Genomic DNA, 13,684 nt, shown 5'->3' with positions numbered 1-13,684 from the left:
GAAGAGGCGGCACGCGTCTCCGAGGTGTGCCCCCCCTCACGGACGGCGCCACCACCGGCACCTGGAGGGGGGAAACGGGCGTGTCGGGTCTACACGGAGGGGATCTTACTGTGCCTTTGACCCGGATGTTGCTCCAAAGTGTTCCTATGGGCTGACCTAACACGACCGGGTGGAGAGTTGCACTGGTCAAAGCCCGTCCGTGCAAAGTCAAAGGCCTAGATCACGTGGTCAAACGCTACAGGGTTAGGCGGGACGGGGGCCCTAGCGGGGAGGGTAGCAATGCCACCGGAGCGTTGCACCGGGACCTCATACATGCCGTACGGTGTGGTAGCATGTCCTAAGAGGCGGCACGCGTCTCCGGGGTGTGCCCTCTGATACGTCCATTTTGCATCATGCTTTTATATCAATATTTATTGCATTATGGGCTATTATTACACATTATATCTCAATACTTATGGCTATTCTCTCCTATTTTACAAGGTTTAGCATGAAGAGGGGGAATGCCGGCAGCTGGAATTCTGGCTGGAAAAGGAGCAAACGTTGGAAACCTATTCTGCACAACTCCAAAAGTCCTGAAACTCCATGAAACAACTTTTTGGATTTAATAAGAATTTATGAGCGAAAGAAATAGGCCAGGGGGCCCACACCCTGTCCAGGAGACAGGGGCGCGCCCCCCTATAGGGCGCGACCCCCTATCTCCTGGGCCCCCTGGTGGGCCTCCGGCGTCCATCTTCTGCTATATCATCACTTTTACCCTGAAAAAAATTGTGGGCAAGCTTACGGGACGAAACTCCGCCGCCACGAGGCAGAACCTTGGCGGAATCAATCTAGGGCTCTGGTGGTGCTGTTCTGCCGGGGACACTTCCCTCCGGTAGGGGGAAATCATCACCAACATCGTCACCAACGATCCTCTCATCGGGAGGGGGTCAATCTCCATCAACATCTTCACCAGCACCATCTCCTCTCAAAACCCTAGTTCATCTCTTGTATCCAATCTTGTATCAAAACCACAAATTGGTACCTGTGGGTTGCTAGTAGTGTTGATTACTCCTTGTAGTTGATGCTAATTGGTTTACTTGGTGGAAGATCATATGTTCAGATCCTTTATGCATATTATTACTCCTCTGATTATGAACATGAATATGGTTTGTGAGTAGTTACGTTTGTTCCTGAGGACATGGGTGAAGTCTTGCTATTAGTAGTCATGTGAATTTGGTATTCGTTCGATATTTTGATGAGATGTATGTTGTCTTTTCCTCTAGTGGTGTTATGTGAACGTCGACTACATGACACTTCACCATTATTTGGGCCTAGAGGAAGGCATGGGGAAGTAATAAGTAGATGATGGGTTGCTAGAGTGACAGAAGCTTAAACCCTAGTTTATGCGTTGTTTTGTTATAGGTTGATATGGACCCATATGTTTAATGATGTGGTTAGGTTTACCTTAATACTCCTTTTTGTAGTTGCGGATGCTTGCAATAGGGGTTAATCATAAGTGGGATGCTTGTCCAAGTAAGGGCAGTACCCAAGTACCGGTCCACCCACATATCAAATTATCAAAGTACCGAACGCGAATCTTATGAACGTGATGAAAACTAGCTTGACGATAATTCCCAATGTGTCCTCGGGAGCTCCTTCTTCATTATTAGAACTTGTCCATGCTTATCCTTTGCTACATAAAGGATTGGGCCATCTTGCTGCACTTTATTTACTTTATTTACTTTTTGCTCATTACTATTTATCTTATCACAAAACTATCTATTACCTACAATTTCAGTGCTTGCAGAGAAAACCTTAATGAAAACCGCTTATCATTTCCTTCTGCTCCTCGTTGGGTTCGACACTCTTACTTATCGAAAGGACTACGATAGATCCCCTACACTTGTGGGTCATCAAGACTCTTTTTTGGCGCCATTGCCGGGGAGTGTAGCGCTTTTGGTGAGTGGAACTTGGTAAGGAAACATTTATATAGTGTGCTGAAATCTTCTGTTACTTGTCATTATGGAAACTAATCCTTTGATGGCCTTGTTTGGGGTATCTTCACCCCAACCGGAAGAGCAAAGAGATGCTCCTCAAGCTACTGAACTTTATGAAAATATTCACTTTGAGATTCCTTCGGGTATGATAGAAAAACTGCTAGCTAATCCTTTTGCAGGAGACGGAACATTGCATCCCGATTTACACCTTATCTTTGTGGATGAAGTTTGTGGATTATTTAAGCTTGCAGGTATTCCCGATGATGTTGTCAAAAGGAAGGTCTTCCCATTATCTTTGAAGGGAGATGCAATGACATAGTATAGGCTATGTGATGTGATGTCTACTACACAACCTTCTTCTTGTAGACGTTGTTGGGCCTGCAAGTGCACAGGTTTGTAGGACAGTAGCAAATTTCCCTCAAGTGGATGACCTAAGGTTTATCAATCCGTGGGAGGCATAGGATGAAGATGGTCTCTCTCAAACAACCCTGCAACCAAATAACAAAGAGTCTTTTGTGTCCCCAACACACCCAATACAAGGGTAAATTGTATAGGTGCACTAGTTCGGCGAAGAGATGGTGATACAAGTGCAATATGGATAGTAGATATAGGTTTTTGTAATCTGAAATAATAAAAAAAGCAAGCTAACTAATGGTAAAAGTGAGCGTAAATGGTATTGCAATGATAGGAAACAAGGCCTAGGGTTCATACTTTCACTAGTGCAAGTTCTCTCAACAATAATAACATAGATAGATCATAAAACAAGCCCTCAACATGCAACAAAGAGTCACTCCAAAGCCACTAATAGCGGAGAACAAACGTAGAGATTATGGTAGGGTACGAAACCACCTCAAAGCTATTCTTTTGGATCTATCTATAAAAGAGTTTGTACTAGAATAACACCTTAAGACACAAATCAACCAAAACCCTAATGTCACCTAGATACTCCATTGTCACCTCAAGTATCCGTGGGCATGATTATACGATGTGCATCACACAATCTCAGATTCATCCAACCAACACAAAGTACTTCAAAGAGTGCCCCAAAGTTTCTACCGGAGAGTCAAGAATGTGTGCCAACCCCTATGCATAGGTTCATGGGCGGAACCCGCAAGTTGGTCACCAAAACATACATCAAGTGGCACGTGATATCCCATTGTCACCACAGATAAACACGACAAGACATACATCAAGTGTTCTCAAATAAAGACTCAATACGATAAGATAACTTCAAGAGGGAAACTCAATTCATCACAAGAGAGTAGAGGGGGAGAAACATCATAAGATCCAACTATAATAGTAAAGCTCGCGATACATCAAGATCGTGCCATAGAGAGAACACGAGAGAGAGAGAGAGATCAAACACATAGCTACTGGTACATACCCTCAGCCCCGAGGGTGAACTACTCCCTCCTCGTCATGGAGAGCGCCCGGATGATGAAGATGGCCACCGGTGATGGGTTCCCCCTCCGGCAGGGTGCCAGAACGGACTCCCGAGAGGTTTTTGGTGGCTACAGAGGCTTGCGGCGGCGGAACTCCCGATCTGTCTTGATATTCGATGGTTTTAGGGTACGTAGGCATATATAGGCGAAAGAAGTCGGTCGGGAGGTGCTCGAGGGGCCCACGAGACAGGGGGCCACGCCCAGTAGAGGGGGGGGCGGCCTCCTATCTCGTGGCCTCCTGAAGGTTCTTCTGACGTGGACTCCAAGTCTCTAGGATCATATTCTTCCAAAAAATCACGCTGCCGAAGGTTTCATTCCGTTTGGACTCCGTTTGATATTCCTTTTCCTCGAAATACTGAAACAGGCAATAAAACAGCAATATGGGTTGGGCCTCCGGTTAGTAGGTTAGTCCCAAAAATGATATAAATGTGTAAAATAAAGCCCATAAACATCCAAAAGGGGTAATATAATAGCATGGAACAATCAAAAACTATAGATACGTTGGAGACGTATCAAGCATCCCCAAGCTTAATTCCTGCTCGGCCTCGAGTAGGTAAATGATAAAAACAGAATTTTTGATGTGGAATGCTACCTAGCATAATTCTTCAATGTAATTTTCTTTATTGTGGCATGAATGTTCAGATCCAAATGATACAAAATAAAAGTTCATATTAACATGAAAATGGTGATACTTCAAGCATACTAATCAAAGTAATCATGTCTTCTCAAAATAACATGGCCAAAGAAAGTTATCCCTACAAAATCATATAGTCTGGCTGTTGCTCTATCTTCATCACACAAAGTATTTAATCATGCACAACCCCGATGACAAGCCAAGAAATTGCTTCATACTTTAATAATCTCAAACATTTTCAACTTTCACGCAATACATGAGCGTGAGCCATCGACATAGCACTATATGTGGAATAGAATGGTGGTTGTGGAGAAGAAAAAAAGGAGAAGATGGTCTCACATCAACTAGGCGTATCAACGGGCTATGGAGATGCCCATTAATAGATATCAATGTGAGTGAGTAGGGATTGCCATGCAACGGATGCACTAGAGCTATAAATATATGAAATCTCAACAAAAAGAAATTAAGTGGGTGTGCATCCAACTTGCTTGCTCACGAATACCTAGGGCATTTTGAGGAAGCCCATCATTGGAATATACAAGCCAAGTTCTATAATGAAAAAATTCCCACTAGTATATGAAAGTGACAACATATGAGACTCTCTATCATGAAGATCGTGGTGCTATTTTGAAGCACAAGTGTGGAAAAAGAGATAGTAGCAATGTCCCTTCTCTATTTTTCTCTCATTTTATTTTTTCCCTTTTTTCTTTTTTTTCTTTGGCCTTCTTTTTTTCTTTTTGGCCTTTCTCCTTTTTTTTCTTTTCCTCTTTTTCCTCTTTTTTCTTTTTGTAAAGTCCGAAGTCTCATCCCAACTTGTGGGGGAATCATAGTCTTCATCATCCTTTCCTCACTAGGACAATGCTCTAATAATGAAGATCATCACACTTTTATGGATTTACAACTCAAAGCTAGAACAAGATATGACTCTATATGAATGCCTCCGGTGGTGTACGGGATATGCAATGAATCAAGAGCAACATGTAAGAAAATTATGAAGGTGGCCTTGCCACAAATACAATGTCAACTACATGATCATGCAAAGAGCAATATGACAAAAGTAATGCGTGTCATATGAACGGAACGGTGGAAAGTTGCATGGCAATATATCTCAGAATGGCTATGGAAATGCCATAATAGGTAGGTATGGTGGCTTTTTGGAGGAAGGTATATGGTGGGTGTATGGTACCGGCGAAAGTTGCACGGTACAAGAGAGGCTAGCAATGATGGAAGGGTGAAAAGGGTGTGTATAATCCATGGACTCAACATTAGTCAAAAGAACTCATATACTTGTTGCAAAAATTTAGAAGTCATCAAAAACAAAGTACTACGCGCATGCTCCTAGGGGGATAGATTGGTAGGAAAAGACCATCACTCGTCCCCAACCGCCACTCATAAGGAAGACAATCAATAAATAAAATTGTGCTCCAACTTCATCACAAAGCGGTTCACCATACGTGCATGCTACGGGAATCACAACACTCAACACAAGTATTTTTCATAATCACCTCAACTAGCATGACTTTAATATCACTACCTCCATATCTCAAAACAATTATCAAGTATCAAGTTGATCATGGCATCCAATTCACTTTCTATAATAGTTTTTATTATACCCAACTTGGATGCTCATCATTCTAGGACCAACTTTGTAACCATAGCAAATACCATGATGTTCTAAAAGACTCTCAAAATAATATAAGTGAAGCATGAGAGACTAGTAATTTCTACAAAACATAACCACCGCCATGCTCTAAAAGATATAAGTGATGCACTAGAGCAAATGACAAACTAATCCGAAAGATATAAGTGAAGATCAATGAGTAGTCGAATAATTGTGCAACTATGTGAAGACTCTCTAACATTAAGGAATTTCAGATCTTGGTATCTTATTCAAACAGCAAGCAAAACAAAATAAAATGACATTGCAAGGATAGCACAACTCATGTGAAGAAGCAAAAACTTAGGCTCAACCGATAGTAACCGATAGTTGTTGAAGAAGAAAGGTGGGATGCCTACCGGGGCATCCCCAAGCTTAGATGCTTGAGACTTCTTGAAATATTATCTTCGGGTGCCTTGGGCATCCCCAAGCTGGAACTTTTGTGTCTCCTTAATTCCTCTCATACCATGGTTTCTCTTTTTATCAAAAACTTCATTCACACCAAACTCAACAAGAACTCGTGAGATAGGTTAGTATAAACCAATGCAAAACCTTATCATTTTCTACTGTAACGAATCACTAAAATTATTATTCAACATTGAGTACTAAATGCCTCTGCATATTTAATACTCCTATCCTCAAATAGAATCATCCAACAAGCAAACATATGCAAACATAACAGCAATCTGTCAAAACAGTACAGTCTGTAAAGAATGCAAGAGTATCAATACTTCCCTAACTCTAAAAACTATGAAATAAAATTCCCACTGTATTAAATTTATCATAGCTCAATATTCAAAAAGTTTCAACATTATATCATGCTCTGACTTTTCTAGGGAATTTTTGCAACAGTGGTAAACTTTCTGTTTTCAAACAGCAACATGTATACTAGCAAAATAAGCATGGTAAAGGCTATCCTTGACATTTTATTGAAACTAAAGATGCAAAACATTATTTATAACTAACATAAAGTAAATAGTAACAAAATAAAATGACGCTTCAAGCAAAACACATATCATGTGGTGAATAAAAATATAGCTCCAAGTAAAGTTACCGATGAACGAAGACGAAAGAGGGGATGCCTTCCGGGGCATCCCCAAGCTTAGGCTCTTGGTTGTCCTTGAATATTACCTTGGGGTGCCTTGGGCATCCCCAAGATTAGGCTCTTTCCACTCCTTATTCCATAGTCCATCGAATCTTTACCCAAAATTTGAAAACTCCACAACACAAAACTCAACAGAAAACTCGTAAGCTCCGTTAGTATAAGAAAATAAAACAACGACTTAGGTACTGTAATGAACTCATTCTAAATTCATATTGGTGTAATATCTACTGTACTCCAACTTATCTATGGTTCATACCCTCCGATACTACTCATAGATTCATCAAAATAAGCAAACAACACATAGAAAACAGAATCTGTCAAAAACAGAACTGTCTGTAGTAATCTGTATCAAACATATACTTATGGAACACCAAACATCCTACCAAATTAGGAAGACCTGAGAAATTTGTGTACCAATCCAGATAAAAAATAATAAGATCAGAAGCACGTTTCTGTGAATTAACAAAACTAATTTACTGGATGCAAAAGTTTCTGATTTTCAGCAGGATCAACACAATTATCACCATAAGCTATCCTAAAGGTCTTACTTGGCACTTTATTGAAACAAAAGATATAAAACATGATTACTACAGTAGCATAATCATGTGAACACACAAAAACAGTAAGGATAAATATTGGGTTGTCTCCCAACAAGCGCTTTTCTTTAATGCCTTTCTAGCTAGGCATGATGAAGACAATGATGCTCACATAAAAGATAAGAATTGAAACATAACGGGAGCATCATGAAGCATATGACTAGCACATTTAAGTCTAACCCACTTACTATGCATAGGGATTTTGTGAGCAAACAACTTATGGGAACAATAATCAACAAGCATAGGAAGGTAAAACAAGTATAACTTCAAATTTTTCAACACATAGAGAGGAAACTTGATATTATTGCAATTCCTACAAGCATATATTCCTCCCACATAATAATTTTCAGTAGAATCATAAATTAATTCAACAATATAACCAGCACCTAAAGCATTCTTTTCATGATCTACAAGCATAGAAAATTTACTACTCTCTACATAAGCAAAATTCTTCTCATTCGGAATAGTGGAAGTATCATAAGAGACTTGAACACTAAAAATTGTTTCCACATTAAAAGAGTAATGTTCAGAAAAAGGGTAATCATAATCATGACAAAATTTGTAAATATAATCATCACTACTCTTTATAGCATAAGTTTCATCACAATAATCATCATAAGTAGCAACTTCATTCTCACCATAATCGATTGAAACCTCTCCCAAGATAGTGGAATCACTAAATAAAGTTGACACTCTTCCAAATCCAATTTCGTATTCATCACAATAAAATTCAACATCCTCCAAAATAGTGGGATCACTACTTCCTAAAGTTGACACTCTTCCAAACGCACTTTCATCAATATAATCATCATAAATAGGAGGCATGCTTTCATCATAACAACTTTGCATATCAAAACTTGGGATGCTAAAAATATCATCTTCATTAAACATGGCATCCCCAAGCTTGGGACAAACATTAATTTCAGCAAATATATTCTCAAATATTTCATCCTCATCAAACATAGCTTCCCCAAGCTTGGGCCTTTTCATATCATAAGCATAATTACTCTCATCATTAATAGTATGGATAGCACCAATAGTATAGCAATTATCATCATCACAATGAGTAGTAGGAGCAACATCATTTGGAAGGGATACCTTTTTACCTTTGTTGCCCCTTCTTTTCCTTTTCATTTTCACATTATGTGTGGGTTGAACCTTCCTATTTGAGCTCCTTATTGACGAGATTGGTTGAATAAAAAGCTCCTCCTCGTTACCTGATTCATCATAAGAAATAATAGGAGGATATTGGGAAGTCTCTTCCCTTTTATTAGTATTCTCATCATCTTCTATTTGCTTTATTTTCTTTAGGTAATTGGAAATATAAGGATTTGCAATGCAATTCACCGCACAATACAAATAAATCTTCTCTAGATCAATATCAAGGAATTTCTTATGGGCAAATTTTGGAAGGTCCTTAAGTAAACGTTTCAATTCTTCATAACCCAAAAGCAAACTAAGTTCATTGTAATGAGCAAGGGAGATCAAATCATCACAATTTTTGGACACGATTTGATCATGAAACAATTCGCATAGGAGATGTAAATGACCACGTTCATTGCAAAGTTCACAAGTACGGCAAAGGAAATTCAAATTTTCAGCACTCACATTTAGCCTTTCTTGCAACCATTTAGTTTCTAAATGCTTATGCCTCTTGCAATATATATCTTCTCTATTTGGTGTGTTCATGCAAACATGCACTCCACAAAAGTTGACATGCTTATAAGAGATATTTTCATCATGACTAGAGCAATCATCATTAGTACTATGGATATTCAAGGAGTTCATACTAACAACATTGCAATCATGCTCATCATTCAAAGATTCAGTACCAAGCATTTTAATGCACTCTTCTTCTAGCACTTGAGCACAATTTTCCTTTCCATCAAACTCACGAAAGATATTAAAAAGACGAAGCGTATGAGACAAATTTAACTCCATTGTTTTTGTAATTTTCCTTTATAAACTAAACTAGTGATAAAACAAGAAACAAAAAGATTCGATTGCAAGATCTAAAGATATACCTTCAAGCACTCACCTCCCCAGCAACGGCGCCAGAAAAGAGCTTGATGTCTACTACACAACCTTCTTCTTGTAGACGTTGTTGGGCCTGCAAGTGCACAGGTTTGTAGGATAGTAGCAAATTTCCCTCAAGTGGATGACCTAAGGTTTATCAATCCGTGGGAGGCGTAGGATGAAGATGGTCTCTCTCAAACAACCCTGCAACCAAATAACAAAGAGTCTCTTGTGTCCCCAACACACCCAATACAATCGTAAATTGTATAGGTGCACTAGTTCAGCGAAGAGATGGTGATACAAGTGCAATATGGATAGTAGATATAGGTTTTTGTAATCTTAAATAATAAAAACAGCAAGGTAACTAATCGTAAAAGTGAGCGTAAATGGTATTGCAATGATAGGAAACAAGGCCTAGGGTTCATACTTTCACTAGTGCAAGTTCTCTCAACAATAATAACATAGATAGATCATAAAACAAGCCCTCAACATGCAACAAAGAGTCACTCCAAAGCCACTAAAAGCGGAGAACAAACGTAGAGATTATGGTAGGGTACGAAACCACCTCAAAGCTATTATTTCGGATCGATCTATAAAAGAGTTCGTACTAGAATAACACCTTAAGACACAAATCAACCAAAACCCTAATGTCACCTACGTACTCCATTGTCACCTCAAGTATCCGTGGGCATGATTATACGATATGCATCACACAACCTCAGATTCATCCAACCAACACAAAGTACTTCAAAGAGTGCCCCAAAGTTTCTACCGGAGAGTCAAGAACATGTGCCAACCCCTATGCATAGGTTCATGGGCGGAACCCGCAAGTTGGTCACCAAAACATACACCAAGTGGCACGTGATATCCCATTGTCACCACAGATAAACACGGCAATACATACATCAAGTGTTCTCAAATAAAGACTCAATCCGATAAGATAACTTCAAGAGGGAAACTCAATTCATCACAAGAGAGTAGAGGGGGAGAAACATCATAAGATCCACTATAATAGCAAAGCTCGCAATACATCAAGATCGTGCCATAGAGAGAACACGAGAGAGAGAGAGAGAGATCAAACACATAGCTACTGGTACATACCCTCAGCCCCGAGGGTGAACTACTCCCTCCTCGTCATGGAGAGCGCCGAGATGATGAAGATGGCCACCGGTGATGGGTTCCCCCTCCGACAGGGTGCCGGAACGGACTCCCGAGACGTTTTTGGTGGCTACAGAGGCTTGCGGTGGCGGAACTCCCGATCTATCTTGATATTCGATGGTTTTAGGGTACATAGGCATATATAGGCGAAAGAAGTCGATCGGGAGGTGCTCGAGGGGCCCACGAGACAGGGGGCCACGCCCAGTGGGGGGGGGGGCCTCCTATCTCGTGGCCTCCCGGAGGATCTTCTGACGTGGACTCCAAGTCTCCAGGATCATATTCTTCCAAAAAAATCACGTTGTCGAAGGTTTCATTCCGTTTGGACTCCGTTTGATATTTGTCACATCCCTAGTTCTGACAATGCCTAGTGCATGTATTAGAGTGTTACATCATGTTTAAATTTCATTTAAACCTGAGATGGGGATTGACTAAGCCCTAGCACCAAATGAATTCAACTAGGGTCAAAATAAAACCTTTTTCATTGAACTCAAAATGTCCTCTAAAAATGTTCAACATTTCTGGTTTGAGGTGGAAGCATCTATCAAAAATGGTTTATATTTTTGCAGGACATATTTGGTCACTGAATTAAATCATATAGTATTTTCATTTGGGCATTTAAATGCTATTAAATATTTCAAATGCTCAAATAATCATAAACTAAAATGTTACTGTTGGATATATTCTAAACAGTAGCCATGATTAGTTTCATGATTTTTGAAAGTGTCTGAGTATTTTAATAAAGCCCTAAATTTACAAAATAATAGAAAACTGAGATAATTAGAAAAAAGAGAGAGAGAGAAAGACCCGTACCTGGGCCACTTACCTGTAGCCGGCCCAGCTTCTGCGCGGCCCGTTACTGTGCAGCCCAGCTGCCAGTCATCTTCCTCCCCCTCGCCCCGAAGCAGCTGCGTGCTGGACGCACGCGCGCCGACGCCGGCCACCTCCTGCTTCGCCGTGGCAGCCTCCCCGACTTCCTCGCGACGCCACGGAGACGTCCCCGACCCCCTCTCACTTCTCCCTCGCTCTCTGGACCTCCCTCCCCCTCGCTCCTCTGTTTCCCCTTCCGCGACCGAGCGGAGCTCGCCGTCATCGTCGCCGTACCCATGGCCACCGGCCACCCCTAGCCTCGCCGATGCACCCAGGAGCTCCGCCTCGACCCCCTCTTCCTCCCCACCGATCCACAGCCCTCCGGAAGCCCTGCATCGCCGCCATCGCCGTTGTCTTCTACCTCGGACCCGCCGGCCATCTTCGTCAAATTCGCCGGCTCCGGACCGTCCCCGACCTCGCCGAGCGTCCCCTCGTCATCGCCGTGAGTCACTGACCCTCTCCCCTAACTCAGCATGCTCCCCTCCGTGCCGTAGCGCCGTTCCCCACGAGCCCGAAAGCTCACCGCTGCCGGCCATGTCGCCGTCGTGGCTACAGACGCCGTAGCTCGTGCCTGGGCGCGTCATAGCACTCGGTTTGCTCCCAGGAGATGACCCGACCACCAGCTGGACCTGCCATGCACCAGAACTCCGAACCCGCGCTCGCCCGAACTCCGGTCGCCGCCGCGGGCCCCGTTCTGGTGAGCTCGGGCCACCTCAGCCCCTGCCGTTTGCACAGATGGATGCGGGCGACTCCCAGCTATGCGTAGAGCCCCTCAGTCGCCGATTTGGTCGCCGAAGGAGCGTTTCCGGCGCCCTCCGCCGTTGCTGGCGTCGCCGGCGACAAGCCGCGGGTCAACTCCGGCGGGTTTGACCCGGGGTTTGACCCCCTGACATGTGGGCCCAGGCGCCTGCTTGATTAGTGTTAGATTAGTTAGCTTTAATTAACTCAGCTAATTAGATAGGCCACTGACATGCGGGCCCTGCCCGACTAACTAAGTTAGTTAGGGCTAACTAACTTGGTTAGTTGACTGGGTCACTGACCAGTGGACCCCACTGGTCAGGTTTGACCTGGACGGTGCCCCGTTGACCTGCTGAGGTCAGCATGAGGTCATGCTGACGCAATAATTCCTTTCTGGAATTAAAATAAATTAGGAAATGATTTATTAATTCCAGAAAATTGTATAAACTTCAATAAATCATAGAAAATTAACCGTAACTCCAAATTAAATAAATTATATATGAAAAATTATCGGAAAAATTCAAGGAATCCATCTGTACCATTTTCATGCATGTTAGAACAACTTATAGCTGCTGTTTAGCACAAATTATATAAAGGGCATTTATTTAATCACATATGGAGTTTGAATTTGAATTTTATATTCAAACCAACTTCATTTAATCTGTTGCTAGTTGCATTAGCTCAAAACACATTCATTTTGCCATGTCATGATCATGCATCATATTGTGCATTGCATTGATTGTGTTCCCTTCTGTGTTGCCGGTATTTGTCCCCTCTCGATAGACGTGATACCGATGATGTGATCGTTGACACTGATGAAGACTCAATGTTATCTTCAGAAGTGCCAGGCAAGCAAAACCCCCTTGTTCATTCTGATACAATCCCACTCTCTCGCTCCTGCTCTCTTTTACTACATTAGGACAACAACGATTCATCTGTTACCTGCTATGGTAGTTGAACCCCTTTATCCTCTGCATGACCTGTCATTGCCACAGTAAATAGATGAAACCCACTAGCATGAGTAGGAGTTGTTTGAGCCCTGTTGTGCCTACTCATTCATGTTTGTTTGTCATGCCTGCTACTGCTTAGAGTTGAGTCAGGTCTGATTCATCGGGGATGAATCAGAGGCGTGTGAACATGTCCTACGGTGTGTGAGCTAAGCGTGTGAACACGATTTGGTAAAGGTAGCGGTGAGAGGCCATGTAGGAGTACATGGTGGGTTGTCTCATTGCAGCCGTCCTCAGGAACTGAGTTCTGTGTTTGTGATCCATGATTCAGCTACTACCACGCATTGGGCCCGAAACCAATGGACCCTCTCGGCTTCTTGATCACCCTTGTCCTCTGTCCAGGAGTTGCAAGTAGTTTCTGGTGTTTGTAGTATGCTGGAGGCCGTGCGCAGCGCTGACCGTAGGGGTGGGCTGTGATGCGGTAGGCACGTGGCCGGGTAAACCGGGCGCCCGTTTGGTGTCACGGGACCCTGTTCACATCATTTGGG

This window comes from Triticum dicoccoides, chromosome 7B (assembly GCF_002162155.2).
Source record: "Triticum dicoccoides isolate Atlit2015 ecotype Zavitan chromosome 7B, WEW_v2.0, whole genome shotgun sequence".
In the NCBI taxonomy this organism is placed as follows: domain Eukaryota; kingdom Viridiplantae; phylum Streptophyta; class Magnoliopsida; order Poales; family Poaceae; genus Triticum; species Triticum dicoccoides.
This window is presented reverse-complemented; position numbering follows the sequence as displayed.